Raw genomic sequence first — 25,129 nt, 5'->3', positions numbered from 1 at the left:
GCCTGCTGAGCTCCTGCTGTCTCCCAGGGTGGAGGGGTCCTGCCCCTGGAGAAGGGAGTTCCCTGGAGTCTGGCTGCAGCAGCCTGCAGAGCTTCCCCCTGCACATAGGGTGGAGGGGCCCTGTCATTGGAGGGGGAATCCTCACTACCCTGGCTGCAGCAGTGTGAGGAGCTCCCTCTGGCACACAGGGTGGAGGAGTCTTGCCCCTGGAGAGGGGAGTGCCCTCGACCCTGGCTAGGGCAGAATAAGGAGCTCATCCTGGCACCCAGGGTGGAGGGGTATCACCCCCGGAGGCAGGAGTCCCCTCGACCCTGGGTTGTGCGGAATTACTCACAGAACCCAGGATGAAGGGGTCCCGCCCCTGGAGACGGGAGTCCCCTCAAGTCTGGCTGAGACTTCCTGAAGAGCTCCCCCCCCCCGCTGCACCTAGGGTGGAGGGGTCTTGTCCCTGGAGGGGGGAGTCTCTTCAAGCCTGCCTGCAGCAGCCTATGGAGCTCGCCCTAGCACCCAAGGCATAGGGGCCTCATCCTGGAGTGGGGAAGTCTCCTGGAGCATGGGTATTGCATCCTGCGGAGCTTCCCCAGTAACCTAATGTGGAGGGGTCACGTCCCTGGAGGGTGGAGTCCACTTGAGCCTGGGTGCAGCATCTTGAGTAGCTCCCCCCTGCAGCCAGGGTGGAGGGGTCCCGCCCCTGGAGAAAGGATTCTCCTCCATTCTGGCTGTAGCAGCATGCAGAGCTCCCTTGGGCATCTAGGGTGGAAGGGTCTCACCCCTGGATGGGGAGTACCCTCCACCCTGACTACAGCAGCGTGCTGACTTCCCCCTGGCACCCAGGTTGGAGGGATCCTGCCATAGAAGGATTGAGACCCCTTGACCCTGGCTGTGTCTGCGTGTGGAGCTCTCTCCCACCCCACCCCGCCGCACCCAGGGTTGAGGGATTTCGCACCTTGAGGGGGGGATTCTCATAGAGCCTGGGTGCCTCGGCCCGCGGAGCACCCCCCTCAGCATTGTGCAGAGCTCCCCTCCACACCTAGGGTGAAGGGGTCCCGCCCTGGAGGGTGCCATCCCTAAAACCCAGGGTGGAGGGATCTCGCACCAAAAGGAGAAAGTGCCTTCCACCCTGGCTGGGGCGGCATAAGGAGCTCCCCCTGGCACTCAGGATCAAGGGGTCTGGCCTCTGGAGGCAGGAGTTTCCTAAAGCCTGGCTACAGTGTCATGCAGAGATCACCCTGACACCCAGGATGGAGGGGACTTGGCCCTTGAGAGGGGAGTCTCCTGGATCCTGGGAGTAGCGGCCTGTGGATCTCCCCTCTGGCACCCAGGGTGGAGGGGTCCCGCACCTGGAGGAGGGAGTCCCCTGGAACCTGGCTATGGCTGCGTGCGGAGATCCCCCTGGCACCCAGTATGCGGGGGGGGGGTCTTGCCTCTGGAGGGGGGACTGCCCTTGACCCTGGCTGGGGCAGAGTAAGAAGCTCCTCTGGGCACCCAGGGTGTAGGGGTCCTGCCCCTGGAGATGGGAGTCCCCTGGAGTCGGGTTTCGGAGGTATGCAGAGATACCCCTGGCACCCAGGGAAGAGGAGTCTCACCCCTGGAGTGGGGAGTCCCCTAGAACCTGGCTACAGCAGTGTGGGAAGCTCCCCCTAACACCCAAAGTGGAGGGGTCTCGCCCCTGGAGTAGGGAGTCTCTTTGATCCTGGAAGCCGAGGCCTGCAGAGCTCCCCCCAGCACCCAGGGTGGTGGGGTCCCGCATCTCTAGAAGGGAGTCCCCTCGAGTTTGGCTGCGGCAGGATGCAGAGCTCCCCAGGGCACCTAGGGTGGAGGGGTATCCCCTCTAGATGGGGGAGTCCACTGGAACGTGGTTGAGCAGCTGAGAAGCAACCCCAGGCAGCCAGCGTGGAGGGGTCTCACCCCTGGAGGGTGGAGTCCAGTCAAGCCTAGGTGCAGTGGCATGCGGAGCCCCCCCCAGCACCCTAGATGGAGGGGTCTCACGCCTGGAAGGGGGAATTCCTTGGAACCTGGGTGCGACAGCATGAGGAGCTCCCCCAGGTATCTAGGGTGGAGAGGTCCTGCCGCTGGAGTTGCAATTCCCCTTGACCCTGGATGCAGTGGCATGCGGAGTGACCTCAGGCACCCAGGGTAGAGGGGTCTCACACCTGAGGGGGGTGTTCCCTCGAGTCTGAGTGGTGCAGCGGCATGGGGAGCTCCTCCAGGCACCTAGTGGAGGGTGTCGCCCTTGGTGGGGGAATTCCCCTCGACCCTGGCTGCAGTGTCATGTGGAACAACCCCAGGCACCCAGGATGGAGGGGTCTCGCCCCTGGAGGGGTGAGTTCCCTCAGTCCTGGCTGCAGCTGTGTGCTGAGCTTCCCCAACACCCAGGGTGGAGGGTTCTCGCCCATGGAGGGGGAAGACCACTCCACCCTTGCTGCAGTGGCTTATGAGGCTCCTCAGGTACCCAGGCTGGAGGGGTCTCGCTCCTGGAGAAGGACCCTGGCGGCAGCGGCTTGCAGAGCTCCTTCCAGCACCACCGAGGTTGGAGAGGTCTCCACCCTGGATGCAGGAGTCCTATCCACCATGGCTGCAGGCATGCTGAGCTCCCCTGCAACCCAGATTAGAGGGGTCTTGCCCCTGGAGAAGAAAGTGCACTGGACCCTGGCTGCTGCAGCTTTTGTGGCTCCCCCAGGCTCCCAGGGTGGAAGAGTCTCACCTCTGAAGAGGGAAGTTCTCTGGAGCCTGGCTGCAACAGCCTGAGGAGCTCCCACTGGCACACAGGTTGGAGGGGTCTCGCCCATGGAGAAGGGAGCCTCCTCTAGTCTGTCTGCAGCAGCTTGCAGAGCTACCCTGGGCACCTAGGTTGGAGGGGTCCCATCCCTGGATGGCGAAGTCCCCTCAACCCCGGCTGCAGCAGCATGCAGAGCCACACCCATGACAGCCAGGGTGGAGGGGTCTTGCTCCTGGAGGGGGGATTCCCCTCATTCCTGGCTGGGGAGGCATGTGGGGATCACCCTGGCACCCAGGGAGAGGTGTGGCCGCTGGGGGTAGAATTCCCCTTGAGACTGGCTGCAGCAGCATGTGGAGCTCCTTAGTGCACCCAGGGTGGAAGGGTCCTCCCCTGGAGAAGAAAGTCCCCTGGAGTCTGGCTGCAGCAGCATGCAGAGCTCCCGCCAGCACCCAGGGTGGAGAGGTTTCGCCCCTGGAGGGGGGGGTCCCCTCGAGCTTGGGTGCATAGGCATGGGGAGTGCCCCCAGTCACTTATGGTGGAGGGATTTTGCCCCCGCTGGGGAGATTCCCCTTGACCCTGGCAGCAGTGGGATGAAGAGCAGAGGGACCCCAGGCACCATGGGTGGAGGAGTCTCGCCCCTGAAGGGGAGAGTCCCCTTGACCCTGGCTGAAGCTGCATATGGAGCTCCCCCCCCCACACCCAGGGTGTAGGGGTCTCGGACATGGAGGGGGAAGACCCCTCAACCCTTGCTGCTGTGGCTTGAGGGACTCCCCTGGCACCCCGGGTGAAGGGGTCCCACCCCTGGAAGCGGGAGTTGAGCCTGGATGTGGCGGCGTGCAGAGTTCCCCCTGGCACCAAGGATGGAGGGGTCTCCACCCTGGAGAGGAGAGTGCCCTCCACCCTGGCTGCAGGGGAGCTGAGCTCCTCCAGGTACCCAGGTTGGAGGCGTCTCGCCCCAGGAGAACGGAGTGTCCTGGACCCTGGCTGCAGCAGTATGCAGAGCTCCCCCTGGCACCCAGAGTGGAGGGTCTCGTCCCTAGAGGGTGGAGTGCCCTCGAAACTGGCTGCAGCTGCCTGCAGAGCTCCCCCAGCACCAAGGTTGGAGTGCCCTCCACCCTGGCTGCAGGCGTGCTGAGCTCCCCCCCCCCATAACCCAGGTTGGAGGGGTCTCGCCCCTGGAGGGGAAAGTCCCCTCAATCCTGGCTGCAGCTTCGTGAGGAGCTCCCCTGGCACCAGGGTGGAGGGGTCTCACCCCTTGAGGGGGGAGTCTCCTCAGTAGAAATGGGAGTCCCCTCCACCCTGGCTGCAGTGGTCTTTGGAGCTCCCCTAGGCACCAGGGTGGAGTGGTCCTGCACCTGGAGAAGGGGGTGCTCTCGACCCTGGCTGCTGCAGAGTAAGGAGCTCCTCCAGGCACCCAAGGTGGAGGGGTCATTCCCCTGGAGGGGGGAGTCCCCTCGACCCTGGATGCAGCAGTATATGAAGCTCCCCCAAGACCCTAGGGTGGAGGGGTCACCCTCCTTGAGGGGAGGAGTCCTCTCGACCCTGGCTACAGCGGCTTTCTGAGCGACCCCCAGCATCCAGGGTTGAGGAATCTCCCACTTGGAGGGGGGGGAGTGCCCTCAACCCTGGCTGGAACAGAGTAAGGAGCTCCTGCAGGCACCCATTGTGGAGGGGTATTGTCCCTGGAGGGGGGAGTCCCCTGGACCCTGGCTGCAGGGAGGGCAGAGTTCCCTCCAGCACCAAGGGTGGAGGGGTCTCAACCATGGAGGGGGCAGTCTCCTCGACCAAGGGTGCAGCGGCTTGGGAGCTCCCAGAGCACCCAGGTCTAGGGGTCTCCCCCTTGAGGGGAAAGTACCCTCAACCCTGGCTGCTGTGTCATGCAGAGCTCCCCCAAGTTAAAAAGGCCTCTCCCTTTGAGGGGGGAGTGCCCTAGACCAGGCTGCAGTAGCATGCAGAGCTCCTTCCTGCACCCAGGGTGGAAGGGTCTCCCCCCTAAAGGGGGGAGTCTCCTGGACCCTGGCTGCAGTGGCCTGAGGTGCTCCCCCAGGGTTCTAGGGTGGAGGGGTCTCGCCCCTGTAGGGGGAAGTTCCCTTGACCCTGGCTTCAGTGGCATGCAGAGCAATCCCCAGGACATATGGTGGAAATGTCTCGACCCTGTGGGGTGGGGAGTCCCATGGACCCTGGCTGAGGATAAGTGTGGAGAGCTACCCCTGTCACCCAGGTTGGAGTGGTCTCCCCCCTGCAGGGGGGGAGTGCACTGGACCCTGACTGTGGAGGCCTGTGGAGCTCCCCCTGGCATCAAGGATGGAGGGGTCTCGCCAATGGAGGAGGGAGTGCCCTTGACCCTGGCTGAGGTGGAGTAAGGAGCTCCTCCAGGCACCCAGGGTGGAGGGGTCTCCCCCCTGGAGGGAAGAGTCCCCTGGATGCTGGCTGCTGTGGTGTGTAGAGCTCCCCCAGTCACCTAGGGTGGAGAGGTATCCCCCTGTAGAGGGATGTGACCTAGACCCTGGCTGCAGCATCCAGGGGTGCTCCCCCTGGCTCCCAGGGTGGAGGGGTCTCTCCACTGGAGGGGGGAGTGCCCTCGACCCTGGGTTTGATGGCTGCAGAGCTTTCTTGGGAACACAGGAAAGCTCCTAGAGGGGGGAGTGCCCTCCAACCTGGCTGCAGCAGCATGCAGAGCTTCCTAGGCTTCCAGGGTAAAGAGGTCTCAAGCCTGGAGGGGAGGGGAGTCCCATGGAGCCTGGGATCAGCAGCTCATGGAGCTCCCCAGGCAGCTAGGGAGAAGGGGTCCTGCCAATGGAAGGGGGATTCCTTTTGATCCTAGCTGAAGCGCAGAGCCAACCCCAGCACCCAGTTTGGAGGAGTCTGCCCTCTGGAAGGGAAAATGCCCTCAACCCTGGCTGCAGTGGCATACTGAGTTCCTCTTGGCACTCAAGTTGGAGGGTCTCGCCCCTGGTGGGAGTGTCCCCTTGACCCTGGCTGCCGCGGTGTGTGGAGCTCCCCCAGGCACCTAGAGTGGAGGGGTCTTGCCCCTGTAGGGGGGAATGCCATGGACCTTGGCTGCAGCAGCGTGGGGTGCTTCCCCCAGCTCCCAGGGTGGAGGGGTCCTGCTCCTGGAGGAGGGAGTTCCCTGGACCCTGGCTCCCATGGCATATGGACCTTCCCCCCACAGCATGCAGGGTGGAGGGATATCCCCTTGGAGGGGGGAGTCCCTTCCACCCTGGGTGTGGCGGCATGCCCAGCTTTTTTGGGCACACAGGTTGGAGGGGTCTCATCCATAGAGGGGAAAGTGCCCTCAACCCTGGCTGCAGTGGCATGCTGGGCTCCCCCTAGACCCAGGTTGGAGGGTCTCGCCCCTGGAGTGCGAAGTCTCCTGTAGCCTGTGTGCAGTGGTGTTCAGAGATTCCCCCCTGCACACAGCATGGACGGGTCTCACTCCTGAAAGGGGGAGTCTTCTCAGGTCTGGGTGCAGAGGCATGCAGAGCACCTGGAAAGGGTGCAGAAAGCTCTGTTGCAGCTGGTCTGAGCGCCTCACACCCAGTCAGGGAGGTATCTAGTCAGGTGTGAGAATGGCTTCCCACAGGGGCCTCAATCCTAGAGGGGGAGTCCCCTGGAGCCTGGTTGTGGCAGCATGCAGAGCTTGCCCTGGCACCTAGGTTGGTAAGGTCCCACCCCTGAAGGGGAGAGTCCCCTGCACCATGGCTGCAGCAGAGTGTGGGGCTTCCCCTGGCACTCAGGTTGGAGGAGTCTCCCCCCTGGAGATGGGAGTCCCTTCAACCCTGGCTGCAGTGGTGTTTGGAGCTCCCCCAGGCACCCAGGGTGGAGAGGGATCTCTCACCTGGAGAAGAGAGTGTCCTGGACCCTGGGTGCAGTAACCTGCACACCTCACTAGGCATTCAGGGTGGAGGGGTTTCGACCCTGGAGGGGGAAGTGCCATGGATCCTGGCTGCAGCATGAAGAGCTCCCCTGGCTCCCAGGGTGAATGGGTCTTGCTCCTGGTCTGGGCTGTAAACTCCACCATTTCTGGGATAACATAATAAGCTCCCTCAGGCAACCAGGGTGGAGGGGTCTCACCCATGGAACAAGGAGTCCCCTGGAGCCTGGGTGCAGTGGCATGCGGAAGATCTCCCTGGCACCCAGGTTAGAAGGGTTTCTCACATGGAGGAGGGAGTCTCCTTGACCCTGGCTACTGCAGCATGTGGAGCTCCTTCCTGCACCCAGGGTGGAGGAGTCCTGCCCCTGGAGAGGAGCGTCCCCTGGAGTCTGGCTGCAGCAGCATGCAGAGCTCCTGCCCCAGCACCCAGGGTAGAGAGGTTTCACCTGTGGAGGTGGGAGTCCCCTTGAGCCTGGGAGCAGCAGTGTGCAAAGTTCCCCCTGGCACCCAGGGGTCTCACCCATGGAGCGGGACATGCAGGGCTCCCCTACCACTCAGGGTGGAGGGGTCTTGCCCCTGGAGGGGGGAGTCCCCTCAACCCTGGCTACAGCGACTTTTGGAGAGACCCCCAGGCACCCTGGGTGGAGGGGAGTCTGGCTTCTGGAATGGAGAGTCCACTCGAACCTGGTTGCAGTTGGGTGTGAAGCTCCCCCCAACATCCAGGGTGGGAATGTTTCCCCCTAGAGGGGAAAGTGCCCTCAACCCTGCCTACAGTGGTGTGGGGAGCTCCCCCTGGCACCCAGGATTGAGGGGTCTCTACCCTGGAAGGGAGAATGACCTAGATCCTGGCTGCAGCAGCGTGATGTGGAGCTCCTTCTGGCACCCAGTTTGGAGGGGTCCCGCCCCTGAAGAAGGGAGTCCCCTGGTGTCTGGCTGCAGCATCATAGAGTTCCGCCCTGCACCTAGGGTGGAGTGGTCCTGCCTGGACAGAGGAGTCCCCTAAACTCTGACTGCAATAGCACGCAGAGCTCTGCCTGGAACCCAGGGTGGAGAGTTCTCGCCCCTGGAGGGGCTCCGGAGTCTACTTGACCCTGGGTGCAGAATCCTGCAGAGCTCCCGCCTGGCACCCAGGGTGAAGGGGTCCTACCCCTGGAGAGGTGAGTCTCCTCCAGTCTGGCTGTGACCTCATGCAGAGCGCCCCATGCACCTAAGCTGGAGGGGTCTCGCTCTTGGAAGAGGGAGTACTCTGGACCCTGGATGTAGTGGTGTGTGGAGCTCCATCTGGCACCCAGGTTGGAGAAAGTGCCTTCAACACTGGCTGCAGCAGCGTGCTGAACTCCCCTTGACACCCAGGGTGAAGGGGTCACGCCCCTGAAGAAGGGAGTCCCCTGGAGTCTGGCTGCAGCAGCATGCAGAGCTCCCCATTGCACCTAGGGTGGAGGGGTCCAGTGATTGAAGGAGGGAGTCCCCCCTGAACCTGGATGCATCTGCCTATGCAGCTCCTCCTGTACCCAGGGTGGAGGATTCTCACCCTTGGATGGGGGATTCCCCTGGAGCCTGGGTGCAGCAGCCTGAGGATCTTCCCCCTGCACCCAAGATGGAGGGGTATCTCCCCTAGAGTAGCGAGGGCCCTCGGCCCTGGCTGCAGCAGCGTGCAGAGCAACCTCCAGCATTCAGGGTTCAGGGGTCTCACCCCTGAAGGGGGGAAGTCCACTGAGCCTGGGTGCATAATCATATGAACTCCCTTCTGGCACCCAGGGTGGAGGGGTCCTGCCCCTGGAGAAGAGAGTCTTCTCCAGTCTGGCTAGGCAGCATGCACAGATTCCCTGGGCACATAGGTTGGAGGGGTCCCATGCCTGGAGGGGGAAGTCCCTTCAACCCTGGCTGCAGCAGCATGCTGAGCTCCCCCTGGCACCCAGGGTGAAGGGGTCTCTCCCCCGGAGGGGTAGGTGCCATGGACCCTGGCTGCAGCATGCAGAGCTCCCCTGGCTCCCAGTGTGAAGGGGTCTCACTCCTGGAACAGGGAGTCCCCTGGAGCCTGGGAGCAAGGGCATGCGGAAGCACTCCCTGGCACCCAGGTTAGAGAGGTTTCTCAACTGGAGGAGGGAATCCCCTTGACCCTGGCTAAATAAACTGATCTCTGGACAACTTGGTGTGCTCCCTCACTTTCTGACTTCGAGTGGTTGGGGTCTTTCACTCTCCCTGGGTTCTTTGCAATCAGAAGCCTTCCACAAGATAGTGTAATCAGAACAAAGGCTCTTCCACTTGGAGTTTCAGGAATCTATGCCTCTCATTTGGAAGCTCTTCAGCGAGATCCACAGGATGTTCTACATGAACGCAGAGTAAGTGTCAATACATGGGTCTGGTTGAAGATTTCTCAGGCAGCAGGGTATGGACACAGGGCTGGAGTGGTTGGAGGTGGTAGAAAAACACTCAGAGATTGCTGAGAGCCACAGCCGAGTCTGTATGGCTCCTGGGCATTTTGCCAACAGTATTGATTGACAGGCGAGGCATTAATATCCGCCTCTGCCGCTACTTTTGCATTCTCCCGCTATTTTGGACTTCTTGCGCTATTTTGAGTTCTCATGGGGATTTCCGGGGATTCCCCGGGAGTTCCCATTGGTTGGCGAAGTGCAGGAGGAGGGATTTCCCGGGGAGCTATTTCCCGCTGGGGGGTTCCTGCAGGAGCCGCGGGGCTTTTTCGGGAGGATTCCCCAGGAGCCTGTGTGAGGTTTTTTCTTGCAGTTCAAAAATAAAGTTTGTTCCTGCTACAGTGGCTCGTGATTTGTGCCCAGCCAAACCGTGGCAAGAGAGAGAGTTGCTGCTGGGACATGATCTATGGTGGACAAAGAAATTTAAAGGCATGGATCAGTAGGGCATGAGAAGTGGAGCCTTGGCTTCTCTAGCTAAAGCCCTGCTAATCAACGTGGGATGGAGAATTTACCAATGGGTTAAAACATAATAAACGCACTGTGCAATTCAAAGGCAGCATCTCCATCTCGCCACTCCTCCTGCCCATTGTGGAGTCCTGTCAAGTCCCCACTGTTCTTTCTCAATATTTTATGATCATTTGGCTTCCTTGTTAACTCCATGTGCTTCTAGAGAGCTTTAAAATTCTTTTTTTTTTGGTAGTATGCTGATTTATTTTTAAATTAATTAATTAATTTTAATTAGGTGTATATGACAGCAGAATGCATTGTGATTTATCGTACACAATTGCAGCACAACTTTTCATTTTTCTGGGTGTACTCGATGCACCATTTGTGCATTCCTACATGGACCTAGGGTAATGATGTCCATCTCATCCCACCATCTTTCCAGCCTCCATTTCCCCCTCCCCACTCCTCCCTCCCTTTGCCCCGTCAAAGTTCCTCCATCCCCCCTTCTCCAATTATGGATCAGCATCCACTTATCAGAGAGAACATTCAGCCTTTGATTGGAAATAGCTGCAGAGTCCTGCGCTTTCCTTGGCGGCTTGGCGGCTGAGTGGCCGACCAGCCAGCAGGGGGCGCACTGTCGGCCGTGGTCCCTCCCAGCGCCCCCGTCCGCTAAGGGAAGCCTGGACGGCTGGATCCTGCAGGATGGCGGTGCCGCTCAGGTCCCGCTCTGGTCGCTACCTGCGCTGCCCGGGCACTGCATCCACGTGCATGCAGACTTTGCACATGCACGCGGAATTTGCATGCACGCGGAATTTGCCCGCGGGCGACCGTTCCTGGCGCAAGCCTGCCTCTTGTCCAGTATTAACGGTTTTCCTCACGTTCTCCACTCATTCCTTCCTCAGCTGCGGCCTGGCAACAGGTCTGACAGCCGTTTCGCCTGAAGCTGCGTGAGCAACGGGAAGAAGGCCTTCTTGAGATCAAGGCTACAATTACCCACTAGCGCCTTCGCTGAGACTGCCGTGGAGACTTCTCACAGCAAGTATTGTCGCTCACCGCTGCCCCCGGCGCTGAGGGGCAGAGACATGCCAGAAGGGTCCCACCAGGAGCCGGGTCATGGGCCGCGCCGACGACGACATCCCTATACTCGTTGGCTACTAAGGGCTTCCTGGGCTGGTGGCAGCACTCGCAGGTCATCTTGCCGCCATCCTGCAACTGCTCCTCAACGGTTGCGCAATGTGCCTGCTAGGTGCTTTTCCAGGGTCCTGCGGACCCTGCGATCTTTTCTGGGAGACTTGGCTATTGCCTCCTCCCTCCGCATGCCAGGTCTCCTGAGGAGGAAGCTGCTGTCAACTGCAGCTTTCTTGAATTCCTGCATCCCAGGCTGCAGACTCAGACAGCCGCCTTGTAGGGTGCAGGGGCAGGAAGTGGCTCCTTACCAGCTTCCAGCAGCCCAAGAACCTTGCCCAGGGAGGACTGTGATCACAGCCCCTGGAGACAGTGGCCAAGTGGTGGCTGAGCAAGCAGAGCATCCTGTAGACAGAGACCATCAGAGGGGGCGCCCTCAGGTCACTGGAAGAGCATCTGCTTTTAGGCCCCTGGGGACCCATAGCTGTGTGGCTGCCTTTGTGCCCAGGCCTGGGCCTCTGTGGAGTAACCGCTGCACCCAGAGCTCCCGAGACAGAGCTGAGAGCTCCCGGGCCATCTGCATGAGCTCCTGCCCCAAAAGAAACCCCATCAGCAGCTCCTACAGCTCCACGCAAGGTCTCCAAGCCCTGAAGAGGAGGGCTCCAGACCCATCCAACGGGGAGCCGCCCCTGGGATGTTCTTCATCCCCAGGGATTCCCCCAAAAAGGCCCAGGGTGAGAAGGTGGCAGAAGGCAGGGCGGGACACCCATTTCCCAAGAAGAAGTCCTCACCCACGGGAGACACCAGTAGGCCACGGAAACGCAAGTTTGCTCTCCTGCAATGCCGCCGAGGGGAGCCTCTGAAGCTGCCACCACCTCTGTTACTGGCCTGTGCAGTGACGGCTGAGGACCTAGACAGGGAGAAGAAGAAAGCTCTGCAGCGCATCAACTGCCTTCTGATGGGTGAGACCCAGGCCATTGGGAACAGCTGTGCCATGGCCCCACAAGCCCATGGGGGGGTCCCCTCTCCACCGGGAGGGGCCAGGCCTCTGGCATCAGTGGGCCTCAGCCAGACCTTTCCCCATCCCCCCAGCAGCACAACCATGGTGGCCCACACCCCAGTGTGTGTCAGCTCTGCTGTCTCTTCCCAGAGCCATCCTCCCATCACCAATCTCACAGGACCGCTCTCCCCCAGCCTGCCAATTGCTGCTTTGGCCCTTCCTCCCAGGCCCTCTCTCAGCACATTGGCAGGCTTGGCTGCACAGCCAGTGGCCCCCTTTGGGGTCACACCCTTCAACGCCACTCTGCCTCCACAGCCCCCACATCTGGGGCCTCCCTCCACCTTGGGTAGGAGCTTCCGGCGCTCTCACCAGGGCCCAAAGCCCTACTGTACTCACAGGCCCTCACCTGCAGCAAGCTCCAGCTCTCCAGCTCCAAGGGTGCGAGGACACATTCTGCACGGGAAGCAGCCTCTCACCCCTGGAGCCACCGTCCCACCCAGTTCTGGGGTTCCTGGTGGGATGAAGCCTGGAGCCCCTAGCTTTGTCAGCTGTCGTCAGCATGGACACATAGGAGCTCCAGGTCCAGGGGCAGCTGCGATGCCACCCTTGACTGTGGGCCCAACAACCGTGGGCAGCCTAAACTACTCAGCCCTTGGGTCTGACCAGCATAGAAACTCCACTGTGGGTCCTCGTGGCAGCACCCAGACACATTCAGTGACCTCAAAGGCAGATGGGAGGAGAGACTTGTCCTTGGGTCGACATCACACAAGCAAATATCAGGCTCAGAAAGTAGAGAAACCCCCAAAACTAGAGAGCACCGTGGGGCAAGTTTGGGAAATGACACCTCCAGTGCCCCTAGCCAGAGCACCACCATGGCACCCAGAAAACACCCAAAAGAGGGTAAAAAAGGGCAAGGAAAGAGTGGAGTTCCTACCCCGAGTGCCAATCCTCAAAGCCTGCCCATCCAGAAACACCAAAGCTCACCTCAAAGGACAAGTACTACGAAGGGTATCTCTAGTTGCCCTGCAGTCCCTGGGACATCAAGGAGATCAGAGAGCCCAGACTTGCTTTCTGACCTCATGTCAGCCTTTGGGGCCTGGTGTAGCTCCTCCCAAAGAGGAGAAACCCCAAGCACCAGGCAGCAACAAGGAGCAGTGTTGGGACAGAACACCTCCAGTGCCCCTAGCCAGAGCACCACCATGGCACCCAGAACATACACAAAAAAGGGTAAAAAAGGGCAAGGAAAAAGTGGAGTTCCTACCCCGAGTGCCATTCCTCAAAGGCTGCCCACCCAGAAACATCAAAGCTTACCTCAGGGGACAAGCACTCCCACTGAAAAGGGTACCTATAGTTTGTCTTCAGTCCCTGGGACATCAAGGAGATCAGAGAGCCCAGACTTGCTTTCTGACCTCATGTCAGCCTTTGGGGCCTGGTGTAGCTCCTCCCAAAGAGGAGAAACCCCAAGCACCAGGCAGCAACATGGGGCAAGTTTGCAACCGAACCTCTCCAGTGCCCCTAGCCAGAGCACCACCATGGCACCCAGAGGGCACACAAAAGAGGGTAAAAAAGAGCAAGGAAAGAGTGGAGTTCCTACCCCGAGTGCCATCCCTCAAAGCCTGCCCACCCAGAAACACCTAAGCTCACCTCAGGGGACAAGTACTACCACTGAAAAGGGCATCTCTAGTCTCCCTATGGCCCCTGTGACATCAAGGAGATCAGAGAGCTCAGACTTGCTCCCTGAAATGATGTCAGCCTTTGGGGCCTGGTGTAGCTCCTCCCAAAGAGGAGAATCCCCAAGCAACAGGCAGCAACATGGGGCAAGGTTGGAACGGAAAACCTCCAGTGCCCCCAGCCAGAGTACCACCATGGCACCCAGGAAAAACACAAAAGAGGTTAAAAAGGGGCAAGGAAACAGTAGAACTTCTACCCTGAGTGCCATCCCTCAAAGCCTGCTCACCCAGAAACACCAAAACTCACCTCAGGAGACAAGCACTACAAAGGGTATCTCTAGTTTCTCTTTGGTCCAAATGACATCAGGAGGATCAGGGAGCCAAGACTTGTTCCCTGAACTCATTACAGATTTTGGGGCCTTGTGTATCTCCTGCCAAAGAGGAGGTACCCCAAGCAACAGGCAGCAACATGGGGCACTGTTGGTCCAGAACACCTCCAGTGCCCCTAGCCACAGTACCACCGTGGCACTGGGGAAACACACAGAAAAGGGAACAAAGGGGCAAGGAAACACTCATGTTCCTACCCTGACTGCCATTCCTCAAAGCCTGCCCACCCAGAAACACCTAAGCCCACCTTGCGGGACAAGCAGTACAGCCAGTAAAGATACCTCTAGTTACCCTTTGGTCCCAATGACATCGAGAGGATCTGGGAGCCATGACATGCTCCCTGAACTCATTGTAGCTTTTGAGGCCTTGTGTATCTCCTCCAAAAGAGGAGGTACCCCCAAGCAACCGGCAGCAACATGGGGCACAGTTAGAACAGAACACCTCCAGTGCCCCTAGCCAGAGCACCACCATGGGGACCAAGGGACAGAATGCAAGGCACACCCCAGGGAAAGCAACCTCTGGTGTGGCCACAGTTACTGCCATCCCCCAAAGCCTGCCCACACAGAAAGGCTTAAGCTCTCCTGGGGGAACCAGCACCACATCCTCAAAACCAACCTCTACTTTGACGTCCACCCATACTCCATCTGTGAGCCCTGGGAGCCCAGACTGGCTCCCAGATCTGATCTCTGCTTTTGGAGCCATGGTCATCAGCCCACGTGGAGAAACAAGAAGAGCGAGAAAGCGCTAAGAATGCACTTGGGCTTTAACACCTTCAGCCCCCCTACCCAGGATAGGACTGACACTGCCTAGATCCCAACAGTCCTCCGCTGCCCTCAGCTGCGCTTCAGCTGGCCCTGCCTCCACTCCATGGGGCCACTGGGCATCCTATCACCTCCACCATAGGATGGTGAGTCTGGCATGCTGTAGCCCTTGAAGACCTGTGAGGGCACTCAATTTGGCCAGGGCATCCACCCCAGTGAAGAGCCATGTGTCACTCAGCAGGAGTGAGACTTTTAATATCACCATCTTGAAACTTTTTACGAGATAATAGTTTTAAATCTTGTAAGGATAATACAATATAAAACTAATAAGAGTAAAAGATTTAATTTTATAATAGTTATAAGTTAAGGAATATAATTTTTATAATTTGAAACATTTACTTATTTACTATTTTATAATAGTTATAAATTAAGGAATATAATTTTTATAATTTGAAACATTTACTTATTTATATATAGTGTTTTTGTTTACTTTAGGAATAGAGTAATCTTTATAACAAAAGCCTATCTTCTGAATTTAATTTTAAATAAACTTGAATAATTGTCTTAACTTGGAATGATATGAAAGAATTTTAACTTAGGTATGGTGACCACTTGTTCAATCTTAGGCAAGATGTTTTGATTTTGAAACTAATCTTAATTTTTTACTTGAATATTATTTTATGAAAAATTATACAGAATTTTTAAATTAATATTAACTAGTGAACGTAATTTATCATTATATATGAAACATGAAACAGACAAGAGAGCCTTTAATTCCCTCTTAAGGGAAAGAGGCAAAACATTTTTAAACTTTAAATAAGTTAGGCTCTCTTTGTTGTCTTCTCAGGAGAACATAAAATTTTATAACATTTCTCGGTAGTCATCATGAACCATAGAGTGAAGCTGCTTGAAGAGGTATCCCATCGGCTTATAGGAGGGTGCAGTTGGCTGAGTGAGCAGGCCAGTGGTGATACCCTGTCTTTCATCCATAATGAGGGGGAAAGGGTGTTTAGGGTTAGGAAGAGAGAGAGAGTGTAAGAATATGTAAGAGCATTCCTGAGCTTTTGAAAGGAATTGGCTACTAGCTTAGGGGAGGTGAGGGTCCAATGAGGGGTCTCCTTAGTGGCCTTGTATAAGGGGTTGGTAAGAAGTGCAAAGTGGGGAACCCAATGCCTGAAAAAGTCTGCCAGACCCAGGAAAGAGAGGATGTATTCCACTGTTTTGGGTGGTTGTAGGTCATGGAGAGCTTGAATTCTGTCTGATGTGAGGCTTTTAGAGGTTGAAGTGAGAAGTGCACCTAAATAGTTGCTAAGATTCCTTGGAATGTGGCCTTGGGTTTGAGTCTATGGATAGTGTTGTGTACAAGTGTTGTTCAGTCATTTAAAAGGAATACACATTGTGGTGGTCGCAAACATACACCTGTAGGATGAACTTGCAAATATACTAAACCACATGAAGGCCTCACTGTGGTTTGTCAAGATCATTCTGATTCACAAGGACCCGTCTTTCCCTCGCCTTAGAGGGAACAGAACCCAAGTCCTGGAAACTGCCTTTAAGACTCCAAACAACAACAACAAAATAACAACTAAAGATAATTTCACAGGATATTTAAGTGACCATGGACTCTATATGCTGTGCCTATGGGCCAGAAGGATTACTTAACCCTCCTTCTAGAGAATCCACTGTCCTGTCTGTACAGGAAGGGGAGGCTTGGTATGCAAGTTGCTAGAGAGATTTTATCTACAGCTGTTAAGCCAAGGGCTGCAAGAAGTGTCTAATCACGCAGAATTGGTAGAATCACTGAAAATTGAGTAAAAACTTACTGCCAGTGTCTATTCTCTATACCAGTCACTGGTATTCACTGTGGTCCATCAGAGTGCCATGTGTGGCACTGATGATATATAATTTCAAAATCACTAAATCAAGAGAGTTAAAATTCTTATTCCCTAATTTATTACCTATAATGAAAATGACAAAATCAGAATGTGTCTCTGATTAATTAAACCTTAGTAAGAACCATTATAAACAGCAGTATCAGCAATGTACATGCTCGGGCACATCCAAAACAAATGGCTACTTAAACAGGTCATGTTTTAACTCCAGAGTTGCAAACCTGATGTTTTAATTTTGAGGTCTGGAAGGAAAAAAAATCAAATTTTGGCCTCCTCATGATTGATTCTACTTCAGATAGGCCAACTCTTTCATCAGGTTCTCAGTCAGCATCTCCAGTTCAGCTCTGGCTAGGGTCAGCCCATCTGGCACCTTTTGCAGGACATTGCTGTCAGCCAGGTCATTCTTCTATCTGAAATGTAGTTTAGAAATGCAATACACTGAGTTGGACAAGGACACTGTCATCTTCAGGGCTATCTGATGCACAAATCTATGTGACTCTTTTCAAATAGCAGCACTGTAGTGTGTGATATGCGTTCTTGCTTTTCTAACTCCCTTCCTTCTCTCCATGCCTTCCTTTTTTCAGTATCATGATTAATTTTTCAGTTTTAAGGAAGGAAAGAGAAAAGTCATGAGATGATGCTTTTTCAACAGCAATGAATCCCACTAGCACTGTGCATCCCAGGAAGGGAATCCACTTTGGCTAGCTGTTGTGGCCTTAAAAATAGCAGCCCCTGTATTTGTGCAGTTTCTAATGGTGTCCTAAAAGCAACTGAAAGTTAAATAATAGTTATTCTTTTGCTGAATTTTCTTCATGATTTATTCAATTTAAAACATTGGTACTTCTTCATTATATTTTGCCAAGATTTTATAGGTTAAAGGCCATCATCCTTGCAACTTCCTGTGTGAAAATTCTGTAATCCAAAAAGTTTGTATTCCTTATGTCAGGAAGTATGAGATATGGAGGAGGAGATGAAAATATAAAAACAAGTGGATGGATAAAATTTCAGTTGTATGTGTATCAGGAAAACAATTTTTGCACTTAACCCCTTATCAGATACATTATTAGTTCATTGAATGCATTGAAAATTAAAGTTTAGGGCATTGGTAGAGTTATGTTCAATTGTAAGTCATTAAAACTATAGTGATCCATAGACTTAAGAGTAATCAACTTATTTTAACAATGTGTAATGTGAATTGTGTTTGAGTCTAAATACTTTTTGGAGTGATCATCCTATTTCCTTTTGTCCAAACACCAAATATAAGGAGAATGTGAACTTCAGAAAATTCAAAATATGTACTATCAGTGGAGGCAGGAAAACAGGGAATAAGAGGACATGGTAGGAAAGGTAAATTATCACCTGTCTATTCTACTCACTTCATTCTGAATCCCATGCAGCCTATTTTGCATTGCCAGTCTGCAAGATGAGCTAGGCATTGCCAAGGATCTGGCAAAATAAAGGAAGTCATAGATAACAAAATTCTAATATGCTAGTAGTTTACAAATGTATTTTTGACACAAAATTTAAGTGGTAATGTTAAATGCTGTTTCACTAAGAATTACAAAAAAAGAAAAAGGAAAAAAAAAAGAAGTGGTGTTGAAACTATAAGCCAAGGATGCAAAGTAAGGGATTATGGTAAAGCCCTACTTTCATTGTGGGTTGTGAAAACAACCCTTTAAGATAAGTAGTATTATTCTCATTTTATAGAAGAAACTGAGATTCAGAGAATTCACCCAGTTAACATTTGGCAGAAGGAGAGTTCAAAGTCCTGGCTGCATGATGCAAATGGCAGTAACTGAAGAGGCTGTGTACAATCCTAGGTAAGACTTTATTATACTTTAGCTTTTTCAATTAGTCCTTCCCTGCATGCTACTCTATTGGTCAATGTTTCTATCCTTCCTTAATGTTACTTCATTTCTTCCCTTCTATTGATATGTTTTATTTCCTATTGTGGTTTCACACAACTGAATTACAGAAATAAAATGTTAAGTCTAAATTTATCCAGCACCTCTTTTTTTCCCAGTAACTGAATAACCTTAAAATGTTTTAATTCTCTAAACTTTCTAAGTTTTTTAATTCTCTAAATCTAAGTTTTCTTTGAACACACACATATCAATTTTAAAATAGGACTTTACCTTGTTTTAACATACCCTAGCAGTTACTCATTACTTATGAAATCAAGGCTTACAGTGTATGCCTTATATATTCATGTAAGCATGTTTGTAATTCAGACACATAGCTTAGCTGGGAATCAAATTCTACTTTGATTACTTTGGCACGGTTTAAGGATACAGTAGAATTTATTCTGGTTTTGAATAATAAATAATACATCTATGATTTGTTTTTATAAACATATTCTTCTTCCAATTGTTGTAAATTTTCTTGTTCCTAGTATTCTTTTTTTAAATGTCTTTTAAAAAATATTTTTTAGACACTGATGGACCTTTATTTTATTCATTTTATTTACATGTGGTGCTGAGGATCAAACCAAGTGCCTCACACATGCTAAGCAAGCGTTCTACCACTGAGCCACAACCCCAGCCCCCTAGTATTCTTAAATCTATAATACGCCTAAGTGAAGAATTATTTTCATTGATTTTAGTTAAATTATGATTTTCAAACATCTCAGAGTCTGTTTTTGATTATTATTCCCAACCACATTTTTTCTAAGGAAAATTCTATTTGATATACAGCAAGATTTTATTTTGTCCTATAATTTGCTGAACATTTACTTTCTTCCCTTCCATATTTTTATGGCTCTCAACTTAACCATGGGTATTTTCATGTATTTTCTAGTTAAACATGTTCTTTGGGTTTAAACTGCTCTTTGGTACTTCCTCCAATTTTCCTTTATTTTTGTGAAGTTTACCATTGTTAAATATCAAAATCTAAATTAACCTTTTAATTCAACATTCTTAGTTTCTTTTCTTATGACTTTTATTCCATTAATAATTTCCCCTTTAAGCATACTTTACTATGGAATGTTTACACCATTTCATTCTGTAAAATTTTTGAATGTCTGATCCTGATGTCATTTGCCTGCTGATTCTCACTCATGGTGGATTATTTCCTTACATTAAAAAATTATAAGTAACTGCTCTGATATATTCATGGATATTAGAGCTGACAGTGTAAGAATAACTCTGTATTTTGTGGCTTATCCAATGTTCATATTACTTTATAGTGCATCATTTGTCCATGCTTTTAAGGATAAGTGGCGTAAGAGAATCTTTTTTTATATTGTCCCTTTTAAAAACAGTAAATCATTTTTAAAAACAGAAAACCTCTTCAGGCTATTCAATAATTAAGCATTTTGATAGGGCATAATTCATATTTGATTTGTGTTGACTCCAACCTGGCAACAAACACATAACTTGCTACTTTCATATTCACACTTGAAGGGGCTTTAGGGGCACACTAAAATTAACCTTGATTTAGTCACAGACACAAATACTTGATTAAGAATCTTAATCAAAATTTCTAAATCCAAATGAAGAGTTCCTGGTCAAGGGTGAGAAACATATACATCAAATTAGTTGTCAAGGATCAGAAAATCCTTCCAAGTTGAAGTTATTGGAATTAAGTGATTTTGCCAAGGTGAACTGAGAATGTTATAGATTCAGATGCAAAACTAAAACCATCATACTATTGCTTCCTGGTTATCACCATGTCAATCACTGTTCCTGGAGATGGATATCTGTGGGCTCTCTCTCACCCAGTGAGGAGGTCTATGGTACAGGGTAGAGGAGTGTGTGGCTGTACAGTCGCTAATCAAGACCTTCAGAGACCAAGCAGGAAGCAGGTCTGATTTTATTGCACAGGCAATAGCTAAGCAGACTATAGGCAGCCACCAATACAATTTCTGTCCAACTGTCCTGGCAGCGACCAATCAAGGAGGGGCCATGGACCAAGTGCTGGTACTGCAACATGTGGCCTCATGCCTAGGGCTGTGCCTATGGGGTGAATGGTATGCTACTCACACGCCTAGCACAGGGGAGTGCTTTGCCTCTCAGACACCCTTAAGGTATGCCATGTATGCAGTACTCTATGCACTTATCCTCACAGATTTCCATGTTCATGATTGTTTTTAACAACAACAACAAAAAAGCTGGTGTGTATCTGTTTTTTTTTTTTCACCACAATGAAAGTTAGCTTGATAATTTAAAAATTAGGATGTTTACTCAATCATCTTAGAATCATTCAGGGTGCTAGAACATCAAACACTTAGAATCTATTTAGAAGCCTGTGGCCAGTAGCCACACACCCATACAGCACCGTTTACAGTCTTAGTTGCAATTACACAAGTAGGGCAATAAAAAGGGGAGTCTCTTCTGAGGCACCCATATCCTAGGTGAAGGGACCCTTCCTCTCAACATCAAGACCACTCCTGCTCTCCCTGCTGGGCAGGCAGGCTCCACAAACAGATGAGGTCAAGGACAAGGAGACAGCTGGGATGGAGCCCCAGCCCAGAGACTTAAAATTTTAATCCAGGATCAAAGGAGTGATACCTGCAAACCATGGACACTGTGTTCTTGAATATCTGTGAATCTCTAAGGCTGAGGAGCACTCCACACAGCACTCTGTGAAATAAAATAGGAAAAATTAGATACAAGTCAACTGGTTTTGATTTCTTAATTGTAGCAATAATTGATTTTTCCAAGGACCTTCAAATAAAGATTACTTATCAGGAGCACATCTCTTTGTTAACTGTTATTCCTACATAGTCTTAATGCATCAGCCCTAACTTTATAGATAGATAGCGAGATAGATAGATAGTTACAGATATAGATACATAGATATAGATAGATAATAGATACAGATATATGTATATATATGTATATGTATTATATATTTTATATTATACATATATTATAGACAAACACACATATATATGCACATCTCAACAAGTAATATAGATGTAGAAAATAAGTATAATTGCTATTAACATTTTTTCAAGAGAGAAAATTATTAATCAATTTTTAATTGGTTTAGGCTTCCTATATTGTTTATTCAATAACTAAATATTGGGTTTCATCACTAATATCAGAATCTTATAAAAATACAATATATATATACACACACAAATCCACACACAATTTCTGTTGGATGGATATACCCATTTGTTTATCTGTATATTAGTTGAAAAACAGAAGTTTAATTGCTTTGAAAGCAAAGGAAAAACACAGGGGACTCTTGTCCCAGAGGCTGTGGTTCTGCACATCAGGGGGAACAGAGGGTTTTTAATCATGTGATTTCAGGTGTGCCCGATCTTCTCCACTTGTTAATCTGGGATATAATCATTTTTTAAGTCTTCTGCTGCCATCCCCAACTCTGAATTTCTTCACTCCCGTGGTGGGTGTGTGCTCAAGAATAGATAACTGGATGGGGACAAAAAGTAATCCTGTTTTCCCCCAGGTTGGGGATGGTGAGAGGGGGATGAAAAAAAAAATGTCAATTTTAAAATAAGACTCTGTGGCAGATCATCATGCTGGGGTTTTTCAGGTTAATTTTTTTTAAATTTAATTTATACTTAACTGAACTTTAGTTGTTCATAGTGGGCGGGTGGTGTTATTTCAAAGGGCATCACTTTTATACCAGTTCAAATAGAGCAACTTTCTAAAAATAATATATTAAATCAGTAGAACACTATATTTTCCACTTTATACAAATTTATAGTTGTTGAAATCACTTTTATTCCTGTCACTGCGACCAATTTGTTTCAAATTCATCTGCTTCAGAGTTTTAGACACTGGGAAATCAACTGAAACAACTCTTTGTCTCAGAGTAGGGGAGTTGACCACCTGGGAGGATAAGGAGGTGTTCAGTGTGGTGGAAATGTGGTAAGCAACACTCATGAGTTAGGGAGCAAAAAGTCCAGAGGGGGAATAAGCAGGGTCTGTGGAATCTGGCATGCCCAGGGCAGAAAGGTATATGACATGTGGGAAGGGAGATGGAGCTGGAAAGAGAAGCAGGATCACATGGGGGGAGGTCCCATGGGACCTGATGATGCCAAAAAAAAAAAACCCACTTCTTGAAGAAACAAAACAGAGATGGTAGGAGCCAAAGGAGGAGGTTTGGACCACTTGGTTCTTCTGAGATGTTTTGTTCCCGGACAACTAGGTAAGATATTTATTGAGGGTAGGGCTGTCCAATGCTCACTGTCCTCCCTGCCCCACTCCCCACTGGAAAATGGCTCCCTAACAACTGAAAACACAAGTAGAAGCCCCTGAGGGTGTAAGGGCCCTTTCCTGGAGGCTGCCCTGTGAGTTCATCACACAAAGTCGGGGACAAACAATTCTATGGTGGACCAGTCTTTCATGGAAGGCAATATGCTCATGAGATGTCACAAGATGGAGTCCCTTATTCCATCAACCACTCTACAAGCACCAGCCATAGAATCCTGAGGCTCAGAACCCGGAGACCTCATCTTTAGAGAACATTGGGACTGGGCCCTTCTGGGGACTCCCAGTGGTGGGCAGAGTAGTGGGTGGGTTCACTCTTTCAAGAGCTATAGGCCTGGTAACCAGAGTGAACCTTATGGATTTGCAAAAGGAGGATCTGGGCCTTCCAGGCCATAAGTACACCCAGACTTTGAGTGTGGAGGACAAACTTTCAGGGACGACCCTTTGCATGCATGGGGTGGTGGCTGTCTGAATGGAGTGCTATTAGTTAAGAGACAGACTCCTCTGGGAAACTAAGGACTCCTCGAAGGCAGAGACCATGTTCTGCCCAAGCAGAAAAGATACAATTGAGGTCCTTGCCCTTCATGAGGCTTCTCAGTCTGAAGGACTGCATGGGGCCTGGACTGGAGCCAGAAGGCTTGACTTGAGTCTGAGAAGGTCATGGCCCCTCTACACCTAGTATTCCTTATCTGTAAAAGGCTAATGGGGTCTCTTATGTGCCCTGAAAATATAGCTTTGACTGAATCAGGAAATTATTACGCATGTCTTTGAGAAGGGTGGGAAGGGATGAGAGGAAGAATGAGCCAAATCCAGGAGAGGAATGAGAAACTGTTCAGGTCCCAAGCTGGAGCTGTCAGTCAGCTTGCCTCTTTCTTTTTTTTCCTGCCTCAGTGTGGGTCCCATGGTTCTTCAGATTGTTGGGGCTCTGCACCATGATAACTGGTGGCTGCATCCTTTTACTACACTGGAGGAAGAACCTGCAGAGGAGGCAGCGTGCCCAGCAGTGGGTGGAGGTGATGAGAGCTGCCACCTTCAGTTACAGCCCACTGCTGTACTGGGTCAACAGACGACACAGACATGGCATGACTGCCGCGATCAGAATAGGCCCTCCTCAGGCTGTTGCCAATATTGACACTCAACTCCAAATTCCGGATCTTCCATCAGAGCCTCACCTCCAGGAAGACAGGCGTCATGCCTTCAGAGGCAGCAGCCCCCAGGCAGAAGCCCCTGTTCCCCTGCAGCCTGCTCTGGTGGTCCCACAGCAGCCCTCACCTAAGGGGATGCCAGAGTGACAGACCCCATCCCCATTCCCAATTGTCTTTCAGGAGATTCCCTCTGCCCCAACCCTCTGCAGCCTGAACTTTTGTCCCATACTGGACCATTCTGCCTCCTACCCCTTTCTTGAGGGTCCTGAAAGCCATGTCCACTTCTATTCCCTTTCCACACTGACACAAGAGGTGAACTGACCCAATGTGTAGACTTTTGCTTGAGGGTTGTAGCCTCCTCTCTGAAAGTGAGAGTTTCAGGTGCCAGGTATTAGAAAAAGGAGTCAATGTCAAGTATGTGATCTTGACACACAGGTCAGAGTCCATTTAGAAGTTAATTAGTAAAGTTTTTGAAATGTCACAGAGTCATTTGCATCTCATTTGCCAGGAGAAAGGCAATGTCCTTCCCCAAGTGTGATGGTGGCACAAGTCTCACCAATACAATGAGAACTGGAGGCTGGCTCTGAAGAGACACATTGAGCCAACATTTGTGGATGAGCAAAATTCCCTGCAACAAGTATTCGATGTGTTCAAGACCCTGGGCTAGGTCCCCAAAGGCACTGCTGTTCTGCAGGATGGGAAGTAAACTTGCCACAAGAGTAACAGTGCCTGGGGGTACACAGCCATGTCAGTCCACAGTGACTATGCCACTTGCCAAACAAGTCATCGTGAGGTCAGTGAATCTCACCACATTATGTTCTGACTTGGTGATACCTATGATGTATCAATTCTTAGAAATAATGTAGAGAAACAATCAGCTAACAGAACATTGCAAAATGGCTATTATGATTTTTCTTTTACTGATGAGACAGGTACCAAGGGCATATGCCATTTTCTTCTTTTTTGTTATTTTCTCTGAGCCTCTTCTCCCATTTACATCTGCCTGGCGTTACACTTTCTGGTCTTTCCACCCCATGGTATCCCTTCCCTAATCATGTCTTCTTAAAACATCCTTGGTGAATGAATGCTTCACTGTGTATGGAGTGTCATCAGCTTGGTCTACAGATTTGCTTACTGAAAGGGCTGGTGGTAACCACCCCATATTATATGGAGTAACATATCCAAAGCATGTATCTTAAGATATCCATGGCTACACTCTACCACGTGGCCTGCACAGTGGTTTCATTAATGAGGTTCTAGGCATAAAGTTAGTTAGAAGAGATCGAAATAAAACACAAGACTCAGTTACCTTATTTCTAATGCTAGGTCCGAGACGGCTCCCCTCTGGTTCGCTCCTCTAAACTGCCCAGCAGGGCAGCAGGAATTACTCAGGGCTAGCAGGAGAGAGAGAGAAAGCACGCTGGGGACTAGCCTTTTATTAGGGAACAAGAGATTCAGGGGAGAATTCCATCCAATGAAGATTGAGGGGGGGCTG

The 25,129-nt window shown here is 51.2% G+C and overlaps 1 pseudogene; it reads left to right on the top strand.

Moving 5' to 3' along the window:
- The first annotated feature begins 23,100 nt into the window (after positions 1-23,100).
- On the top strand, positions 23,101-23,955 carry LOC144257302 (testis-expressed protein 38-like; annotated as a pseudogene).
- Positions 23,956-25,129: the final 1,174 nt, after the last annotated feature.

The sequence above is a fragment of the Urocitellus parryii genome, chromosome 10, assembly GCF_045843805.1.
Source record: "Urocitellus parryii isolate mUroPar1 chromosome 10, mUroPar1.hap1, whole genome shotgun sequence".
Classification (NCBI taxonomy): domain Eukaryota; kingdom Metazoa; phylum Chordata; class Mammalia; order Rodentia; family Sciuridae; genus Urocitellus; species Urocitellus parryii.
This window is presented reverse-complemented; position numbering and strand designations above follow the sequence as displayed.